The sequence below is a fragment of the Mirounga angustirostris genome, unplaced genomic scaffold (assembly GCF_029215605.1).
Source record: "Mirounga angustirostris isolate CCGP_5_RB_7025 unplaced genomic scaffold, mMirAng1.0.hap1 SCAF_3, whole genome shotgun sequence".
Classification (NCBI taxonomy): domain Eukaryota; kingdom Metazoa; phylum Chordata; class Mammalia; order Carnivora; family Phocidae; genus Mirounga; species Mirounga angustirostris.
In genome coordinates this window covers 115,749,510-115,770,800 of record NW_026991711.1, presented here as the reverse complement: position 1 = coordinate 115,770,800, position 21,291 = coordinate 115,749,510, and the positions used below count along the sequence as shown (strand labels likewise).

The 21,291-nt window shown below is 44.5% G+C and overlaps 1 protein-coding gene across 1 annotated transcript in view; it reads right to left on the bottom strand.

The window, feature by feature from the left end:
- The window catches only part of LYPD6B (LY6/PLAUR domain containing 6B), a 169,146-nt gene that overhangs the window by 48,154 nt on the left and 99,701 nt on the right, over positions 1 to 21,291 (bottom strand). The window contains exon 3 of the mRNA XM_045868901.3: positions 6,301 to 6,378. The gene's annotated coding sequence lies outside the window, so the exon portion shown is untranslated. The remainder of the gene's footprint in view (positions 1 to 6,300; positions 6,379 to 21,291) is intronic.

Sequence of the window (21,291 nt, the reverse complement as noted above, 5' to 3'; positions counted from 1 at the left end):
AACAAGTACTCAATGCAGGACAGGATTATAAACTCTTTAAGATTAGCTGAAGGAACAGATTATAAAAGTAACAGTTTCCACCAGTATGGGGAAAGCATCACTAGGATTTCTTGCTTGACAATCAAGAGATCTGGCCTTCCGGGAAGTTCCTGGTGTGGGAAGGGGAGACGGAAGTGGAGGGCAGCCAGCAGCAGCCTCTCCCTCGTCCCTGCCCTGTGTTCTGCCCTGCCAGCTGGGGCTGTGCCTATTTCGACTGCCCGTATTCCAGCTTAGATTCTAGCTGGAGTCCGTATTAGGGTGAACATGCAGTTTCTCACATATGCAGAAGTTGTGGCAAATACCCCCCAGTAAGGGGAACAGTCAGTGATGCTAACCCGAGTCCAAGTAGGAGGATGAGGACCTCAGAAGGAGAAGGCTCCTTGCAGAGCCCAGAGGCAACAGTGAGATTTGATGGAGAGAAGATGCTAGACAGCTAGAATAACTGCCCTTAAGTCTTAGGCTGGGAGTCTCTCCCCCATTCTAGTGGTAACTGCAAAGTGCTGGCCCCTAAACATGTTCCACACCTGTCAGACTGAGGAAGGGGCCATGGGCCACTTCATTTATGGTAACAGGTGTAACCTTATAAATGTTAGTGAAATTTGTCACTTTCCTTATGCCACCTGGGACCGCCTGGAGATCAAACTGAATGTAGTTCCAGAAATACCATATAAAAGCAGTCATGAGCCCACCCTTTCCCTGAGGTCATCCTTAAACAAGAAGCTAAATACATTCTTTTCTTTTGAGCTTAGGCTCTCTGATCACCTGAAGCCAAGAACAAGAGACTATCTGAAAGGCTAGGGACGACGTTATTAAATATTCTCCTTCTTCAAACATCTCCCCAGAAAATGAGCAGAGTGACACCATGACCATGACCACCACCATTACCAGACAGCCCCCCACACACACTCAGAGTTACTCCCTCTCTCATGGGATCACCAGTGTCTTTACTATCTCCAATTAGGGTCTCCTACAATGTAACCAGATCCATTTTTGGCCACATGGATATACCCAGAAAGGCTGTGTTCCTCTCCAAATAGCCAATCCCCCTGCCTCTATAAAAACTACATGGTCCAAAAGAGAACTCTGCTAAGAGTCAGGAAGATTTCACTTCCATTAACCTGAGAAGCACTTGGAGTGAATGCAGACTCTGGAGATAGTCGGCTTGGGTGGAATCCCAGTTCGGCCACTTAGTAGCTTTACGGCATTGGTGGGAGTAACTTAACCTCTCTGTACTTTGGTTTTCTCACCTATAAAATGGGGATAAAACAGTGCTTATTCATAAGACTGTGTAATGACCAAATGTGTTATGACATGCAAAGGACTTAAGACAGTGTTTGGCATTAGTAAGAACAATATTAACATTTGCTGCTATTACTGCTGTCTTTATTATTATTATTATTATACTCTTGAGCATGTTACACAGCAAACCTCCATTTTCCAAAACTCTCTCAGATGGACTGACAACATCATCCCTACTCCAGGATGGTGTAAGACAAAATAATTGTAAAATAAACTAATTTCAGATTGCTTTCGTATCAAAGTTAAGAACCTAGGGTACATTTCACATGGCCATGAATTCTTTGCAGCTATTCCATTAGGAGGTGAAATCTACTTTCAGGTCCCTCGTAGGCACCACCTGAGTATGATGGCATGAGGGATCCCAGGCAGACTAGCAGAGCCCTGCCCAAATTGCTGACCTGCAAAATCATGAACAAATAAAATGGTTGTTGTTTTAAGCCACTGAGTTTCTGGTGGTTTCTTATTATGCAATAGATAACTGATACAGAGCCCCAAACAAATGAGGCTTTATTACCAACAGCACTTCCAACACAAACACACACAGGAAACCAGGCCACTTGTCTGTCTGTCATCAGGCTTACCAACTACCACACGGTGCTGCAAAGCTCTCATCCCGCCTGCCTAGGGCCACCAAGGCCACCAGTCAGCTTATTAACTTGGGAAAAGCTAAGGCTGATTAATGATCAAATCTGGGGAGACAGAGGCAAGCTTTCTGTGCCAAGGTAGGTGCCAAATTAGGTCTTTGCAGAGGGGGGTGGTATAGAAATACAGGCCCCAAATGGCAAGATTTGGCTTCCTTGGAAGTAGCTTTATACCACGTGTCTTAAATAGTGCACAATGAAGTAGGTAGATGACCTCAAGGCAAAAGCAAACCAATTCAAGGTCACATCACCAAGTGAGAATCAGGGACAGCCAGTCAGAACCAACCATGCGATCCCCATGGTCCATGGCTCCAAGAAAGCAGGGAACTCAGAACATCTTCACTTTTTTCTGCTGGTCACAGCAAGAGAATGATTACATTCCAAGCTTTGATTTTACCGTGACCTAAGCAAAAAACAACCTCTCTCTCAACCCACAACACAAAGGGAAAAAATACCAAGTTCCATAGATCAGTATTCTATCATCTGTAACATGTGGGAAGAACTGGTAATTAACTTTGTCGGAAAATCACTCTGAAATACATTATGAGAAACGTTGGAAGCTTAAGTTCCTGTCTGTTAAAAGCAAAGCCACCACATCTAAACGAAAACAATCTTATTAATCTGATAAGTTGGATGACCCATAGTGCTAAAGGTTCTTAGATGAAGACCAGTAGCATTCATCGGTCCGTGTATTTGTTTATCCATCCCATATTTGTTGAGCACATACTCTGTACCATATAGTTTTGTGGGTGTCTAAGCATGAGAAAGTTGGGACAGGGGGAAAGCAGAGAAATGAAGATAGCAAGGAGTATATAAAAGTAGTCAAGACATTTCACGTTTCAAGAGCTTACAGGTCGGGCGCCTGGGTGGCTCAGTCGGTTAAGCGACTGCCTTCGGCTCAGGTCATGATCCTGGAGTCCCGGGATCGAGTCCCGCATCGGGCTCCCTGCTCGGCGGGGAGTCTGCTTCTCCCTCTGACCCTCCCCCCTCTCATGTGCTCTCTCTCAAATAAATAAATAAAATCTTGGGGGCGCCTGGGTGGCTCAGTTGGTTAAGTGACTGCCTTCGGCTCAGGTCATGATCCTGGAGTCCCGGGATCGAGTCCCACATCGGGCTCCCTGCTCGGCGGGGAGTCTGCTTCTCCCTCTGACCCTCCCCCCTCTCATGTGCTCTCTCTCAAATAAATAAATAAAATCTTGGGGGCGCCTGGGTGGCTCAGTCGGTTAAGCGACTGCCTTCGGCTCAGGTCATGATCTCCCTCTGACCCTCCCCACTCTCATGCTCTCTCTATCTCATTCTCTCTCTCAAATAAATAAATAAATAAATAAAATCTTTAAAAAAAAAAAAAAAGAGCTTACAGGTCATCTTGAAAAACACAATTCCCTGCTCGAAGCAATTCAGGGTAACCCAGCTGAGCCCAACCCAAGTTGCTGCATCAATTGGAACTGATCAGGCTATAAATTAAGAGGTTTCAGAAAACTCCTGTTTTCATGGAATTACAAAGCTAACTAGATGTAACTGGTCCACAGATGAAGATGCTAAAATGAAGTAATTTACCCAAGGACTCAACAACTGGTTTCAGTACAGAGCCAAAATCTGGCTCTTCTGGGCTCCAGGCCAGCAGGACTTCCACCAACCCCATAGAGACCCCTTTCAAGATACAAGGTGTTTACAATGTGACGGGGCATAGACACCCCACAATTCCAGCCCAGTTGGCAGTGGACAGACACTGACCATCCAATACAGTGAGCAGAAACTCTGCACTTGGGGTGCCTGCGTGGCTCACTCGGGCTTCCAACTCTTGATTTCAGCTCAGGTCATGATCTCAGGGTTGTGGGATCAAGCTCTGGACTCAGTGGGGAGTCTCTGAAGATTCTCTCTCCCTCTCCCTCTTCCTCTGCCCTCCCCCAATGCATGCACATGCACATGCACTCTCTCTCTCTGAAATAAATCTTAAAAAAACAAACAAAAATAACTATGCATTTGTCACATGGGAGCAGCTCAAGGATACAACTTCCTGTGGAATAAACTTTAGAGCCCTGTAACCATATACGCTTGAGTGCTCAAGCAGCCATTAAAACAAGCTTATAAGACAAAGGCACAAGAAAATACTTATGTTAGATTTAAACTTCAAAACTTAAATATGTACTATGTGAATAAACTACACAAAGGTAAAAATAGTAGCAAAACACACTAACGTGTTCATGACTGTAAAGCTGGCATTTTTTAACCCTGGATGAGTTTTATTCTTCATTCTTTCTGGGTTCCCTACAGGCCAAACACTCTTCAACATTCTTGAACTACTTACAAGTTTTTTAATGTTTTGGCTACCTCGATGCAGAAGAGACACAATATCAGTGGTGGTCAGAGGGCAAAGGGCATGTGAGCAGGGGCAAGTGTGAAAGTCACGTGGAGGGTCAGCCCTGCATATTCACATGTGGGTCAAAACCTCACCGTGCTTGGCCCCTGTTCTGTGCTGTTCAGTCGGTCGTATTCCTGATCTACTACTTTTAGCTTGGTTATCTAACTTTGGGCAACTTACCTACTCTTTCTATAAAAACCTGTTTCCTGGGAGTGCCTGGGTGACTCAGCCGGTTAAGTGCCCCACTGACTCTTGATTTCGGCTCAGGTCCTGATTTCAGGGTCGTGATATGGGGCTCCACGCTCAGCCGGGAGCCTGCTTGAAATTCTTTTCCTCTGCTCCTGCCCCGCTGCTGTGCACCTGCGTGCATGTGCACGCACTCTCTCTAACAAATCAATCTTTAACCCTCAGTTCCCTCAACCCTAAAAGATGGATATGAATAGGACCTTCTTCATAGGACTGCCATGCAGATCGAGAATAATGCAAACAAAATGTTTAGTCCAGTGCCTGGCAGAAAGTAGGAGCCAGCAAATGATAGCTGTCACGATGATGGTGATAGAGATGTCTAATATCAGTTATTATTTTTTATTGCCATTGTTAACACCATTATTATGATTATCAGTATTAGGATGTTCCCAGCACTGTGTTTAACACTGTAACTAAAAATGCATTAAGTTTCCTTGCTTTGGAAGACAGCCCAATGCTCTCCACGCATCTCATTGCTGGACTGTCCCTTCTCTGATCTCCATACTCTCTGGGTTTATTAATAATAGACTCTTCAGTTGAAGTAAGAGCTTACACACCACCCAATATGCCCGGAGGGAAATGGTGATAACATACAGATTCCTGCTTGTTTTCTTGGGCCTAATTAGGAGAATACAATGTCATCCTTTAAAAAAAGAAAAAAGGCAAGCAGTAAACCATCTCAGTAGATATTCTACAGAATTCTGCTTTGTGCTTGAAACTTGTAATTATCTTTAACAAACATGGATGCTAATAATTCTATCTGCTCTTTAGACAAGAAACACGAAGATTTCTGGCTCCATCAGCTCACAATCTCAGACAACTTCCTTTGGAGGCTGCCTTCCTCACCCATTAGATGCAAGGTGGGAGGTCTGTTTGCAAAGCAGAGGGCTTCTGGGCTGGGAGCCAATAGCCCACATCAGGAAGAAGACTCCTCAGCAGACCAGGCTCAGGTCCCTGAGGCCTCAGAAAGATATTCCCCAGCCTTGGCAGCCTGACCAGAGAAAACCAGATCTCAGATTCAGTTTTTTTCACTGAGAAAATAGAGACAGGTCCAACAACTGATCTGGTCAACATGTACATTAAGCATCACACCCAAAACGGAAAGGGCACATGAATGAAGTAAAAAGCAGTCATCAGTAAAACGTACAACTTTAAACATGCCCAAAGAGATGCTGTTGCGTCTTCTATTGGAGTAACACTTTCATCCTATTTTGGATCGGGAAAAAATTTTCTAATCCTTAACATTTAAATGTCCTATAATTACAAATGCTCAGTAATTAGTGCATGCACTTCCTAAGTAGACTTAGCAATGTATTTCATTTGATCTAGACACTTCTGAACATCACTCCCTATCCCCCACATACTCCTGCCCCCATCACTGGGATGGTTAACTCTGGAACATTCTCTTGTAATTAACCAAATTAGTGTATTATGTGGGAAACAGAGGAGTCTTTCATCCACTAGTCATCCCCTGGGCATGGGGACTCCCTCCTTGGGTTCACCAGAAATAGGACTTAAGCCAAAATCTGCCTTCCAAATCCCAGGACCACAGTGAGAAGCACATGGTGAGGATGGGCCAGAAAATCTGGCAAGTCATCCGGGAGACAGGCAAAGGACAGAGTCCCAAGATTTCCAGAGTCTGCCCGGAGCCCTGATCACCTAACCCAGAGCTCCCAAACGAAGAACAAAGTCCGTCATCGCTTCCATCCTTACCTCCAGAGAGAGTGCGGTGGTCAGGCTCCTCTCTCCGACTGACTGTGAAGAGGTCTCTGCCCACACACAGTAACCAGCCTACCAAAAACAAAAAGATAAGGTAAGAACTACTGTGGGCGATGCGTTACATTCCTCAACAACTGGGATGTTTTCTAACAAAAAAGCAGGTCTCCGAACGTTTGAAAACCTTTCAGACTACAACAGCAGCAACATAGTCAACTGAACAATATCAAATGCATGAAATCCCTGGAATCAAGTCAGGTGGGGCTGTTCGAGGTGCAGAGTGAGCTAACGTTTTATTAACACACACCTGGGGCCCATCTAATTGGGAACGGTAATAACTGGTGAAATCATATACCTCATCACGTCCCTCAACAAGAATGGCTGTTTACCAAGGAGCTGGCAGAACTTTGTATAACACTTACATATATCAGGGTACGTTGGCAGGTCAGAGCATTCACACATCCACACACTCAACACATCCACACACAATGAAGACTCTATGCCATGTAACTAACCCTGCTTTGGAAGACAGCCCTACCGGCTGATGAAATGATGACAACATGAGACTTGAACCTAGATGAGGGGGTGGGAGGGAAATGCAACTTTCTTCTACATGCACTCAAAGCAGCACATGGGAAAGACCACACTTATGGCCCATTTTAAGGAAATTCCCTTGTATATTTATGGCCCTAACCTGCGATGGTTAATTTTGTGCTTAATCAACTTGACTAGGCTATGGTGCCTGGTTGTTTGGTGAAACCCAAGTCTAGATAATTGTTGTAGAAGTATTTTTTAGATGTGATTAACATTTAAATCAGTAGACTTTGTTGATCCATTACTAGACAGACACACACACACACCCTATTGGTCAGGATTCTCTGGAGAACCCTAATACACCATCTAAGGTCAAGAAAGAATGAGTTAACTTGTAAAATATGTATACGATGTGAAGAAGACAAAACAAAAAAAGAGGCTAGAGCATGAGGAATAGTCCAAAGAAATGTATTTGGTAAGGTATTAAACTATTAGTTGATGTAGTTCATAAATTAGGTTCTGAGCATCCTAGTGGCCAAAGCAATGAAGAGACACAATCACACTGACTCTAAGTACAATGTACACACTTCAAGAGTGTTAGCTTTTCCTTGTTATTAGGAAATTTCTCCCAAGGTGTTACCCTTTCCTTCCTACATCCTTTATCATCCATACTGAAGGGTCAGGAGGGAAAGTAATTAATTAGAAGTGCCTCTATATACAGTAGGGAGTCTGCTATAATGCTTCTTACTGCATCCCTCAGTGAGAGATAGGATGGCAAAGCACAATTCACTGAAGTGATTTAGCAAGGCCAAAAAGAAGCCCAAGCACATAGGAATCTGATCATCTGGCTTGATCCAGGGATAAAAATTAGAATTTCTGGAACAATGAATAAACCCTATATCCTTTGAGATATTTCCCAGAAATTTTATTTCTCCCAGTGAAAAGCTGGGTAGGAAGTGGGCTACACTGTATGAGGCTGTGGTCCCTGGCAATTGCCTGGAGCAAAGGTTTTCTCTATTGCTGATCAGGGGGCAGATCCATAGCAAAACTGCCCTCAGATAGGTTTATAAGTTCAGGTAATACATGTCTGAGAAAGGTAAGGTTTAATTTTTATAGGTTTGCATTTGTAGAAGTCTTATATACCCTTCTTGCTTTAGAATCAATTTTTAAAAAATTTTTTATTATGGTAAAATATACAAAAAATTTACTATTTTAACTATTTTTAAGTGTGCAAATCAGTGGCATTAAGTATATTCACAATGTCATGCAACCATCACCATCATCCATTTCCAGAACTTTTTCATCATCCCAAACAGAATCTCTGTACCATTAAACAACGACCCCCACCGGCCACCCGCCCTGCCCCCTGCAGCCCCTGGTAACCTCTATTCTACTTTCTGTCTCTATGAGTTTGCCGATTTGAGGTACCTCATATAAGTGGAATTGTGTAATATTTGCCCACTTGTGCCTGTGTTTAACTTAGCATAATGTTTTCAAGGTTCATGCACGTTGTGCCATGTACCAGAATTCCCTTTCTCTTTATGGCTGAATAATATTCCATTGCTAGTATATACCACATTGTGTTCATCCTGGAATGATCTTTTATGTAATTAACTCAATTACTGAATATTTACAATGTGAGAGGTCTGATTTTTTTCAAACATTATCTGTATTCTAAGAACAGTATGTCAGAGTCAGAAGTGCTACTCCAGAAGGAACCAATTAATTGTATAAATCCTAGCTTCAGAATCAGTAGCAGGGGCAAGAAAACAAAAGTCTAAGTTTCTCTTCCCTAAGGGTTAGGTAAATCGCCCCCATAATCTTAATTAATGTTCTTCATGTTTAAAGCTGAAATGAGATTAGAATATCCGCACTATGTGGCCAGTGTGCTCTGAAATGCTTCATATCCTGGTGCCTAAAGCTTATCAAGTGTCATTTTAATGAGCTTCTATCTAAACAGCTGATGTCAAGAAGTCAGAGAAACTGCAGTCCTGTGAAGCACTACTTTTTATCCCTACAGATAAAATACCCTGACAGAATCAGCTAGAAAAGCACATCTTCCCCCTAACTGGCTTGCCATCCATCAGTTTTTTATTTCTAGACACGCACATAAGGGAACAAGTCTTCTGGGTGGACACGTGGGTCCTGAGCAGCCAGCACACAACACCTCCCCAGCAAGACAATTTAATAGCTGAAAGAGAACGTGAGAACCTGCACTCCACTCTGGGTTTCACCTTTAGAGCATATAAAAGAGCAGACGGCGTGAAGGGGGGATGCCACCACACACGTGAATTCACAAAAGTGGCCCAGTGTGAGTCATCAAAAGATGTCCGCAGGAAGATGATGAAAAACCGCCATCTTTGCGCACTGACAAGGGAATTGCAAGCAAAAATCAAGAGCCATAGAGGATTTAGGCCACTTTGTTCAGCATAAACGTCTCAGCTGGGAGGATCTGCTGTCACCCCAGATTGTTAACAATTGGCTGAGCTGAACTTCATTACTACTTTTGTGTTCAGTTAACTGGGAATATGTCATTCAACCAACAAAAGTGGTTTTAGAAAAATAGAATTTAGCCTTGAGTTCCTCCTGTATGTTTTTTAAGACTGATTTCGAAAGCAGGAGTTTTTTGTAGATCAAAACAAAATGAACACTGTTAAGATTGTTCCTTTTAGTTTTTAGCTAAACAGTCCATTGCCTCTGAAACAGGAGACATTTCCATGGGTTGTAGAAGCCAGCCCCAAACAGGCTGAAAGTAGGATGCTAATACAAAGATCTCAGAATTAGCCTAATTGGGAAACCTCAGAATGAGAAGACACTCAGTCATCTGTCCCAAGTCATTACTCTACCCCTCTTCTCAGGACATCAATAATATGCATTTTGGAAGTGGATGAGGGGCACAATTGGAATATGAAAATTTCATCTGTGATAATCAGTCTGATCCTCCAACTTGTGTTAAATTCATTCAAACCTTTTTCATGCACACACACAAACACCCCAAAAAATATCTTCCCGTGGCTTGGATCTATTTTCAAGTGGATCAAAACAAGAACCCTGACAAGGCGGGGCCCCTGGGTGGCTCAGTCAGTTGAGCGTCTGAATCTTGGTTTCAGCTCAGGTCATGATCCTGGGGTCGTGAGATCGAGCCCTGTGTCAGGTTCCACGCTCAGTGCAGAATCTGCTTGGGTTTCTCTCTCCCTCTCCTTCTGCCCCTTCCAGCCTCCTCAAATAAACAGTAGTAGTAGTAGTAGTAGTAGTAGTAGTAGTAGTAGTAGTAGTAGTAGAACCCTGATAAGAGAATCAGGGTTCATGAGAAGTATAAAATTAAAATTGAACCTGGTAGAATGCCAATTCCTTTCTGTTGCGGGCTGAATTGTATCCTCTTCCATGTGGACACAGAACACAGATCCAGGAGAGCTGACTGAGGTCTTTATTAGTGTTGGGAGCCATGAACACCTAGCTTAATTTTCACTCTTCCCTCCAAAATTCATATGTTGAAATCTTAACACCCCCGCAAGTACCTCAGAATGTGACTATATTTAGAGATAAGGTCCTTAAAAAGGTGATTAAATTAAAATGAGGTAGGGTGGGCCCTCATCCAATATGACTGCTGCCCTTATAAGAGGTAATTAGGACACAGACATGTACAGAGGGAAGACCATGTGAGGACAGAGGGAGAAAATGACCATCTGTGAGTCAAGGAGAAAGGCCTCAGAAGAAACCAAACCTGCCCACACCTTGATCTCAGACTTCCAGGCTCCAGAACTGTGAAATAAGAGATTTCTGTTGTTTAAGCCACTTAGTCTATGGCCCTTGTTATAGCAGCCCTTCCCTTTTTCCTTCTCTGAATACCTACATTTCCAGGTAGGAGACCGTACAGGTGACAGGGACACTGTCTCCTACCTCTCAAGGGGTTCACTCTCATTCATTTCCTTATCCCCAACCAGGGTGATCTAGAAATCCAAAGTGACAAGTAGGAACACCTCAAGGATACCCTGAAGATAACCCTACTCTACAACAGGGCACTAGTGCCTGCCCCAAGACCTCTGACCTCCGAAACTACGGGAACTTTCTCTGTCTTTCCCAAATGCTCTCTGCTAACCAGAAGTCACCCTACAAACACTCTTGGGGATACTGGGCCCAGACACTGAGTCTTCATTTCTCTTGCCTCAATACCCAAGGCTGGCTCAGATGCCTTAACCAACTTTAATTCCCTCTCTTCCTAAAAATAAAAGGAGAGGTTGGGGGCCAAAGAGCTTTGCACATTACAGAAACGAGTCCGGAGCAAGAGATTATCAGGGATAAGAGGACTCCCAGTTGCCTCAAGACTTGATTCACCAGTAATTACTTTCTCCTTCACTGGAGAAGTTCATACAGGATTGCTGACTGATGTCTTCGTTGGTGCTGGGAGCCATGAACACCGTAGCTTAATTTCCACTCTGCATAGATAATGTTTGCCCTATAGCATGGTAGGCATTGGGTCTGGCTTCAGGCACTATGGTCTGGACTGTCTGTAGTAAGTCACCAGTAACAGAGGAAGCACAAGGCATCACCTAGCTTGTCCTCATGTCCCAGCTCCATTAGCCTCCTCAAGCTCTGAAGTCTTACTCTGGCCATCTCCCAAGCCAACACACGCTTGACACGGCTTTGCCTGGAAGGTCCAGAAACAAATGTGAAATCTATTAGAAGTAATGCTGCCGAGCACCCCCGGGGTCAGCGGACAAGGCTCTTGGGTCCTCTCCAGATGCAGTGATGGGGTTGGGGGGTCCCGTCCGGGGTGCATTCCAGCAGCAGGGGACCACTAACTCTCAAGCTAACACTCATGCCTGCCAAGTCCCAGCCCCCTGGAAGAAAAAGGAGCGCAGACGGATGCAATTAGCCAGGCGAATGGGAACTTGTCAAGCCATTTAGATAAGACAGTACTTGAATTTATTTAGTTCCCATTACCGGAGGGTGACTGTGCTTCCACCCCCTGCTGATTCTGTGGGCTGCACAGCACTTTCCTAGCAAGGAAGTAAAAAAAGAAAGGAGGATGTCTCAGCCTACAAATTCCAGGGCTCTGCCATTAAATCAGCATGCATCATGTCTTCAACCAAGGTGTAATTTGACCTTAATGGAATCAAGGAACACATCCTGTCGACTTTGTCACAGAACCTCAAACTCAGTGATGAATTTTTTAAGTATCCAATTAATAAAATAAATAAGGATTCCCTACCCAGTTCAATCTTCCTTATACCTCTTAACAAGTGATGGCATGTTCACCTTGCTAATAGCTCTGTTTCAATTATTGAGTTGTGAACACCTCAAGTGTCCATATGGGATCTTACTCTTACATCCTTTTCAGGGCCTAGCATAGTGTCAGACACAAAACAGAAACTTGGTAAAGGCTCAATAACTTATTGCTTCTTGCTTTTGAAATAGCATGCCCTGCAAGGAAGCAAATCCACTCCACCTGCCTCATTTTATCAAAAACAAGACTCCCTCCTCACCCCTGACCCCCACACCCCCTCACCAAACTCACAATAGCAACAGGATCTTCATCATGAATGTCCCCAGTGGATCCAGTGGATCATACAAAACAACAAAGTTACAGATGGAGCTTCAAGGTTGATAAATTCTTGTCCTGTTCTAAAATCTGAGTATAGCTGTCTATTCCCTAGGACTGCCATAACAGGACCACAAGTTTAGTGACTAGCAACAGATGTTTATTCTCTCACAGTTCTGAAGGCCAGAAATCCAAAAATCAAGGTGTCCACAGGGTCGATGCCCTCTGGAAGCTCAGAGAGACCCTCTGTGCTCCTATACTCTGGTGGCTGCTACCTAACAGTCATCTCTGCCTCAGTCTGCTCATGCCCGTTCCCTGGCTTTCTGTTCAAATCGCCCTCCCTCTTCTAAGGACACCAATCACGGGATCTAGGGCCAACCCTAAATCCAGCATGAATTCATCCTAAGATCATTAACTTAATTACATCTGCAAAGATCCTATTTCCAAATAAGGTCACATTCACAGGTACTGGGGGTTAGGACTTAGATATATCTAGTTGGGGGGGGGTACTATTAAACTCACTAAATATCCAGTGATATGTATTCATATCACCTTCTTCCCAATGCTCTTCTTCATATTACAATAATTCTTCATATTAATAGACTCATTTCCTACTCAGGACCCAGGATGAACTCTTTGAGTCATGTTCAAGGTCCTTCATCCACTTGCTCCCTGGTTCCCTTCAGCTCCATAATCTGTAGTGATGAAGTACAGTTCAATCAGTTCTATCCTACAGAAGTGCTTATGCCTGTCCCCTCTTTCCCATGCCTGCTGCCTGACCACCTTGGCCCCAACTTGAATTCCCTGTCCCCTACCTGCTCTGCCAGCTTCCTTTACGGACCATGTCACATATTGCTGCTTTAAACAGTGCCCTATCATGCCACAACCCTGTCCCCAGACTTTCAGCGGCACCTCACCAAATGAAGCCCAATCTCTGGACAGCCTAGTATCCAGGTCCACTAGAATGAGCCCCAAACCCTCTCCCAGTCTTATTTTCCACTGCTCCCCTCCACTTGCTGCAGGGTCTGGTCAAAGTAAGTTACTGAATGTTCTTAAGTAGATTCTCAAAGGCCTCCAAGACTTTCAAGCCCCTCTGCCTAGGATTTATTCATGAATTCAACAAGCTTCTATCTTGACCTGTGTTCCCTTGTCAATGTCTTCACAGAACAGCCCAACTCAAAAGAAAACTCATCCATAAGTCTTTGACGAGTTTCATCAACCACACTGGATTCTTCTTTCTTCTAAAACTGAGAAGGCTGCCAGACAGATAGGGCATTCTTGTCCTCTCCTCCCCTTAGTGATGTGAACACGTGTCACAAAGCTCATGACCGAGTCTGGGTGGAACCCTGCTTCACTCATATGTATATCTTCTTCATAATCTGCCACAGCACCTTGCATATAACATGTGCTCAGAAATATCTGATCAATAAAAGGTATACTGAGTAAGTAATACAGTCTCTGCCTTCAAGCAGCTTACATTCAGGGACCAAGGGAGGATGGGATAAGCACAAAGGTGAACAACAATAACTAATACGATACTGTATCATAGAAGTAGAGATGAAATTCTGGGGGAAATACAGAAACGGAAGTTTTGAAAAGGGTGAGCATTTCCTAAAGAAATAGAACTTAAGAGAGATCTTGAAGGATATACAATATTTTGATGAGCAAAAAGTGGTAAGTCAGGAAAGAGAATTAGGTGCAGAAGAAGCAGCATCTATAAAAGAGCCAGGTGAAAGCAAATGGCATTTTCCCACTTCCATGAAGAGCAGAGCTTTCTGGCCCACTGACTGAGTGAATGGTGAGTAATGGAAAGCAGTGCTAAAAAGGTGGGCCAGCATCTCAAATGCTATGCCAAAGAATTTGAAATGGACTCTGCCGGAGATGGAAATCATGGAAGGCTTTCAAACAGATGTGATGTGGTCACATCTGCACTTTTAGATGAGCACTTATATGGTACTGCAGAACCTAAACCTGGGTATGCATCAGAATCATCTGTAGAGTTTCAAGACTGCTTAATACAGAAGGAAAAATACAAACAATATAACAATTCTCTATTCATAATAAAATCATGTTGCTGTTTTGCCACTGTGGCTTTAGAGTTTTTAAGAGAAATAAACCATACCTATCCTTGAGCTCCATTTTGTTCCCTTTCCCTCAAATAAACACTTCCCTTCAGTGAATATCCTTCTAGTCCATGTTTATACAGAGAAACAGAGATAGATGTATACATCCATAAGAACCATATAGCATTGCTTTTTGTGTTAAAATCATTAATAATACATTTAGCAAATATTGCTCTAAATTTGCTTTACTCACTGGAAGCATCTTGAAAAATTCAGATTCCTGCATCCCATCCAAATCTAATGAATCACAGATCACTGAGTGGAGGGGCGCCTAGGTGGCTCAGTCAGTTAAGCATCTGCCTTCAGCTCAGGTCATGATCTCAGGGTCCTGGGATTGAGCCCCGCATCGGGCTCCCTGCTCAATGGGGAGTCTGCTTCTCCCTCTCCTTCTGCCGCTCCCCCTGCTTGTGCTGGCTCTCGCGCACTCTCTCTCTGTCAAATACCCTTTTTTTAAGATTTATTTTTTTTAAAAAACAATCACTGAGTGGAGGTGTCCAAAAATATGCAGTTTTTAATAACTCTCAGTTCATTCTGATGTCACTAGACCTGGACTGGGGTGTCATGGGTGTAGAAGACCAACTAGAGAGAAGATAAAGCAGAGGTAGGAAGAGCAGCAAGAATGATGATTCAAGCAGGGCTGCTGCAGTCCTAAGGATGGGAAATGCACATGGAAACAAAAGACAGGGGACAGATTCTGAGGTCCTGTGAGGATACAAGCAACAGGACTTTACAGCGAATTAGAATCTGAGGTGAGAAGTAGTACACCTAATAAATGGCCCTAAGCATTTTAACTTGAATGAATTGGAGGACAGTAACATCCTTAACAAACATGGAAAACTCGGATGGAAGAGCTGGCTGTGGAAGAGAAGATGGATTTGGTTTTAGATGTGTGAACCTGAGGGTTTCTGTGGCATCTTAAGTATCTCCAACAGGCATTTATAGGGGCTAGATTCAGGCAATGAAGGTTGGGAATCATAACACAGATCCAAGATTCCCTACTTAAAGGTAATAGCTGTGCACATGGAACTGGGTATGTCTGTTTCAGGAGAGAGAGAAGAGAGCCCTGGGCAGGTCCTTCAGGGATGCATACATTTAGGAGAGAGCACCTGAGGAGGAGCAAGCTGATGAGATAAAGGAGTGGCCAGGAGTAGAAGGGCCACTGGGAGCGGGAAGCCACAGGACGGATCAAGGGTCAAGAATCCACCACCAAGGGCGCCTGGGTGGCTCAGATGGTTAAACGTCTGCCTTCGGCTCAGGTCATGATCCCAGCGTCCTGGGATCGAGTCCCGCATCGGGCTCCCTGCTCCGCGGGAACCCTGCTTCTCCCTCTGCCTCTCTCTCTGTCTCTCATGAATAAATAAATAAAATCTTTAAAAAAAAAAAAAAAAAAGAATCCACCACCATGAGTGTGATAAAGAGAAGGACTGAGAGACATTGCAAGATTGGAGAATCAGGAGCGTTCAAGGACTAGTAGCGATCCTAGCAGGAGAGGTCACATGCGACATGCTTGAAAAACAGAGCAGCAACGTTAAGCTACTCTTTAATGTTGAAACTTGAAGTCAAAAAGAACAGCTGAGGGATAGCTATTTTAGGGTTTAGGACAGGAGATTTGAATATGTAGAATGTGAGAAAGGAACCAGTGGTAAAGAAAGAATCCCTGAGAGTTTCAAACCTGAAGACAGCAGGTGGCAAGAAGGCAGGGGTGGATCTTAGGTTGAAAACAGAGATTATTTAAAAGCAGACAGAGCAACTCAAACCTCCAGAGCCTCTCCTCATCCCTGCGTAGGCAAGGCATCTAACCCTATGGAAGACTAGGGCTCTGTGCTTTGGAAAAATTTAACAAGAGGATTCTCTGAATTCAAAAGCACTGGGCACAGTGGAGCAGTGGGATGAACTGTCTCCCTTCATACCCCACCTCACTCTTCCCTCCCTTGGGAGACTGGAAAATTCCTCTCTGGAAAAGAGAAACACCCATATATACTCACCAACCATCACCTACAGGAAAACCCCACTCATTCGCATGGAATTTTCAGCCAAGGATAGCCAAGGATCACCAGGCATTTGAGGAAAGTCTCCCACATGAAAAAGTGAAGCCAAATCAAACAGATAAATAAGTCACATGGAACTCAGAGACCCTAAAGAAGATGAAGATTTTATGACCATCTAGAAGCCACAATGGCCTGGAGAGATAATAATTTGGCTGCATGGTTTTTTTAAAAAATGGGGGGAAAATCACACAAATATCTCTATTTCTAAACTTGTCCTGAAAAATCAAAAGGTCTTGCAATTCCAGACTCACACGGAGCCTGGAGCTAAGAGCCAGAAAGAGCCAGGCTAAGAAAGGGTGGGTGAGCCCAGACATTCTTTTGAGGAGAGGGTTCAGAGGTATTACCAGATTCACAGGGGTCCATGACCCAAAAAGAAGGTAAAAGCCTTGAAACAACCCCTCTTCCTTTCTCCATCTTCCGGGGAAGATGTAACAATTTAGAGTGCAGCTAAAAGCTTTTAGAAGGAACATCCACGAGCTGATGTGTTAAATCAACTCACACGCATCTGTCCAGTTCAAAAGGGAAAATGCCGAGCACTCCAGGGAATGTGAGGAATTAGAAGCTTGCATATAGATATCACCCTATTACTGCTTGTGTACTGAAACTGCAAAGATTAATGGGTCAGGAGAGGTCTGCTCTTGCAGCCATCTAGAAATATCCTGAAGAAAAAAGGAAGAATCAAAACTGCTCACAGCTCAGAACACATGACTACTAGAATCGCTGACTTGATTAGAAAATACACACACGCATACACACACATGTTGGCTCATATGCATACATTTGTAATCAGCCAGACCTGCTGTACCCAATCCCAAGGCTTCCTGTAGTCATCAGACAATTTGTTCTGACTGGAGGTAATCACAGTTCATAAATAAGTTCCTGCCAAATAAGAATTAATTTAAATTCCTCTCAAAGCTTTTCAAGAGACAGAAAGGCTGCCCTTCAGAGATGCCTTCTCCCGGGTTAATGAGTTGGATTATTCTGTTTATCACAAGCCAAAGGTAACTTGGTAGTTGGACTGATAAAAGTTCTTTCTCAAATTGCTTCACCATGGGGTTTCTGCTTTGTTTGGTTTCGAGCAGAGTTTTTGGCCTCACAATGATCCCCAAAGCTTCTGGAAGCAGAATAGGTGTTGGGGGCTTGGGCACAATAAGGCTCAAACAGAATTTGGGTCAAAACTCTGGAGGAACCACTGAGAACATGGGATTGTGTATCCTCCTGTGTACAGTCCTAGCCCCGGACTGTGCAGGAAGAGCCCTTCACCTGACCATCAGCCAGGGTTACCACTGGTGGGACGGGGCCTCAGGAAGAGATCTGTACTCCAGATTCAGGTACAGAACTTTCCACGTGGGCACCTCTAGTTTCTTGCCCTACTTGACGATGCTACTAGGAAATCTAAGAGATAATAGTCTAGAAAAAGCTCTGCATCACTTTGAAAAATGTCCCTAGGCCAGCAAGTAAGTATGAGCTCTCCCACAGCGACCAGCTCAAAAGTTTCCAATGCCTATTCTTTGTTTCTTGAGGGATTTTCCTGGATTGCTTTTCCTTCACATATCCTTGGGGTGGTTAATATTTGGGATTTTGCAGGAATGGCTCCAAAAGCTATAGTTCTTGGGGGCACCTGGGTGGCTCAGTTGGTTAGGTGTCCAGCTCTTGATTTCAGCTCAGGTCATGATCTCGGGGTCGTGAGATCAAGCCCCACATCAGGCTCTGCGCTGGGCATGGAGCCTGCTTACGATTCTCTCTTCCTCTCCCTGCCCAGCTCTCTCTCCCTCTCTTAAACACACACACACACACACACACACACACACACACAAGCCACTGTTCTCTTCTAACAGTCTAAAGCCCAGAGGGTCTACAGTATCCTAGGGTCCTCTTGCCTGGGTCTTCCAAATTAACTGCTAACATGACTACAACATTTCACTAAAGTTTCTCTAACAATTTTCCATTGCTCCTCAGAAAAAGGTAAAACTCCTTTCATACACCCTGGCTGGCCTGGCCCCGGACACCCAACCTCCTCCCCAGCCATTCTCCTTGGTGCTCTATCTGCTCTGGCCGCACTGGCCTCCTTTCTGACGTTCACATTTACCATGTTCCATCCTCCCACAAAGCCTCTGGGCATGGTGCCCCCCAACATACAGAGCTCGCCCATCTTTTCCTCTTGCCCTTAACTCTTACCCATCTTTTCTATTTCGGTCCATTAGCCACTTTGCCTGGGAAGCCTTCTCTGACCTCTCTCACTGTGTTTAACTCTATCTAATAAAGGCTCTCAGAGGGGTCTACTTTTCATTCTCCTGGGAGTGCTTAACACAGTTGCAATTTTATGTTTGCTAGTATGATTAAATGATTAATATCTGTCTCCAGCACTGGATTTTAAGCTCTGTGAAAGAAGAGACCATGTCTGTTCTTGTTCACCCATTATACCACCTTGGCACAGACTAGATAGAGGCTTAATAAATATCAGATGGATGCACAGAAGCATGGACACACAACCTCAGAAGGACTGTCTTCTTGCCCCTCCACTCTTATTTTTACCTTTGGTCATAGGTTACCTCTGCTGGGAAGGTTCTGCCCCCTACCCCACCCATTCCACCTGTTGTTTGTTCAGAGGTCTGTCTCCCCTATTACTACGAACAAAACCTGTGCACGTTCTCTAATTCCATTAAGTACATCCCCCAATTTCTCTTTGTTTTGACTGTCATCCTTAGTTTCACGGGTCACCCCTCCACTTGAGGACTTGACTACCACACTGTGGAGTGCAGTACCTAGCTTCCTGAGCAGTCCCTGAGGGGTGGAGGATGCCAGCTTCAGATAAAGCAGAGTTGGCACCTCATGGCACAAAATTACCGACATGAAAAGGGCCTGCGAGTGAGGCCAGCAGATAAATCCACCCTCCTTTCTCCCTACCAGGGACCATTTGGAGGTATAGCCCCTCCTTGCAACCCTCCTAGAGAGGTGCTGAGCCAGGTGAAGAAGCTACTGAGAGAGAGATATGGTTCTTCATGGCCTGTGGAAAGGCTCCAGCCAGCACACCTAAGCAGCCCCTCTTCCCTGTCCCCCTTCTTCTCCCTCGTACTCACACCTGGGGCTTGCATCTTCCATATAAATTGTTAGCGCCTTAATTCTTCTCTAGCTTGCTTTCTTAAGCATTCAGGCTGATGCCCTCGGATACCGCCCATATCCCCTAAAGGGAGAAACTGCATCTACAGCCCAAGCACATAACACACTTTCGAGGGGAGCGTCTCACTAAACGTCAAATGAGTATCCAAAGCTATTGTAATCTTGGCCTGGACTGACAGAAGGGAATTCACAATCCCTTTGCTTAATTCTGCCCTGGTCAGACCCACCATCAGTAGTACTGATTTTCATTTTGAGAAACCCACTTTAAAAGTGTTTCTCAAAATTTTTGAATGACAGGCCTCTTAAGGATGACAGATTCATGAACCCTCTGCCCAGGTAAACACACGTGCATCAGTTTGCGTTCAGTTTAGGGGTTCACAGAACCCCTGAAGCCCCATCCGTAGATCTCATGTTAAGAAACCCTGCTTCAGAGAAACAAAACCACAATCAATAAACAGTGACAAGAAAAGCAACTGAAAGAACTAAATCTTAAAAGAAAAAAATAGGGCGCCTGGGTGGCTCAGTTGGTTAAGCGACTGCCTTTGGCTCAGGTCATGACCTGGAGTCCCGGGATCGAGTCCCACATTGGGCTCCCTGCTCAGCAGGGGGTCTGCTTCTCCCTCTGCCCTCTTCCCTCTTGTGCTGTCTCTCATTCTCTCTCTCAAATAAGTAAATAAAATCTTTAAAAGAAAAAAAGAAAATCAAGGAAGAATGATAGGAAAGCTGGTATATTTGAAGGCCTATCATGTAGAAGAGGTATCAGATGTTTGTTCTTACAGTTCCTCATCTGGGGGCAACTTCTCGGACTTCTCCAGTCAGACTGAGCTGTGTTCCCGTAGCCTGTGTGTATGTAGCAGTTCTAGCCCATCAAACACTCGGCTGTCATCTTAAGGGCCAGACAGAGGTGCCGCCTTGGCCAAAAACACACACACACACGCATGCATGCGCACGCATGCACACAGTGGTAGGAGACCCCATACCGTCCCTGTTTTCTCTCTGCTTTATAAAAATCGTTCTCAGCTTCAGGCGTCTGGGTGGCTCAGTCAGTTAAGCAACAGACTCATCATGTCTGCTCAGGCCATGATCTCAGGGTCGTGGGATCAAGCCCCACCCCTCGTCAGGCTCCGCCCTCAGCCAGGAGTTTCTCTCCCTTTGCCCCCCCCTCAACTCGTGTGCCCAACTCTAAAACGAATAAATCTTAAAAGAAAAAAAGAAAAAAATCCTTCTCAGCTCATGGGCCACACAAAAACAGGTGGCAGGCTGACTTGGGTGCCTCGGACCATAGTCAGCCATCCCCTACCCTGGACTGCAGCCACTGATGAATCCATCCCCCCACCTCCACACAGTGAGCTCCCCCATGGTGGAAGTCATAACTTATTTCACCCAGGGGTCCCAGCTCTAACAGTGATGAATACACAGTCCAAGCTTAATAAATGCATATCAAATGAAAAAGTCCTGCTCATCTTTCAAGACTGAGCTCAGGTGACACCCTCCACAGAGGGACCTCATCCTCCAGTTTGATTGGATCTCGCCTCACCTGGCAGTGCCTGCTGACCAGTATTGGGCCCCTCCTTATGCTGTGTATTGTGGTTGTCCAGCAGCTGAAGAGATCTACAATGGG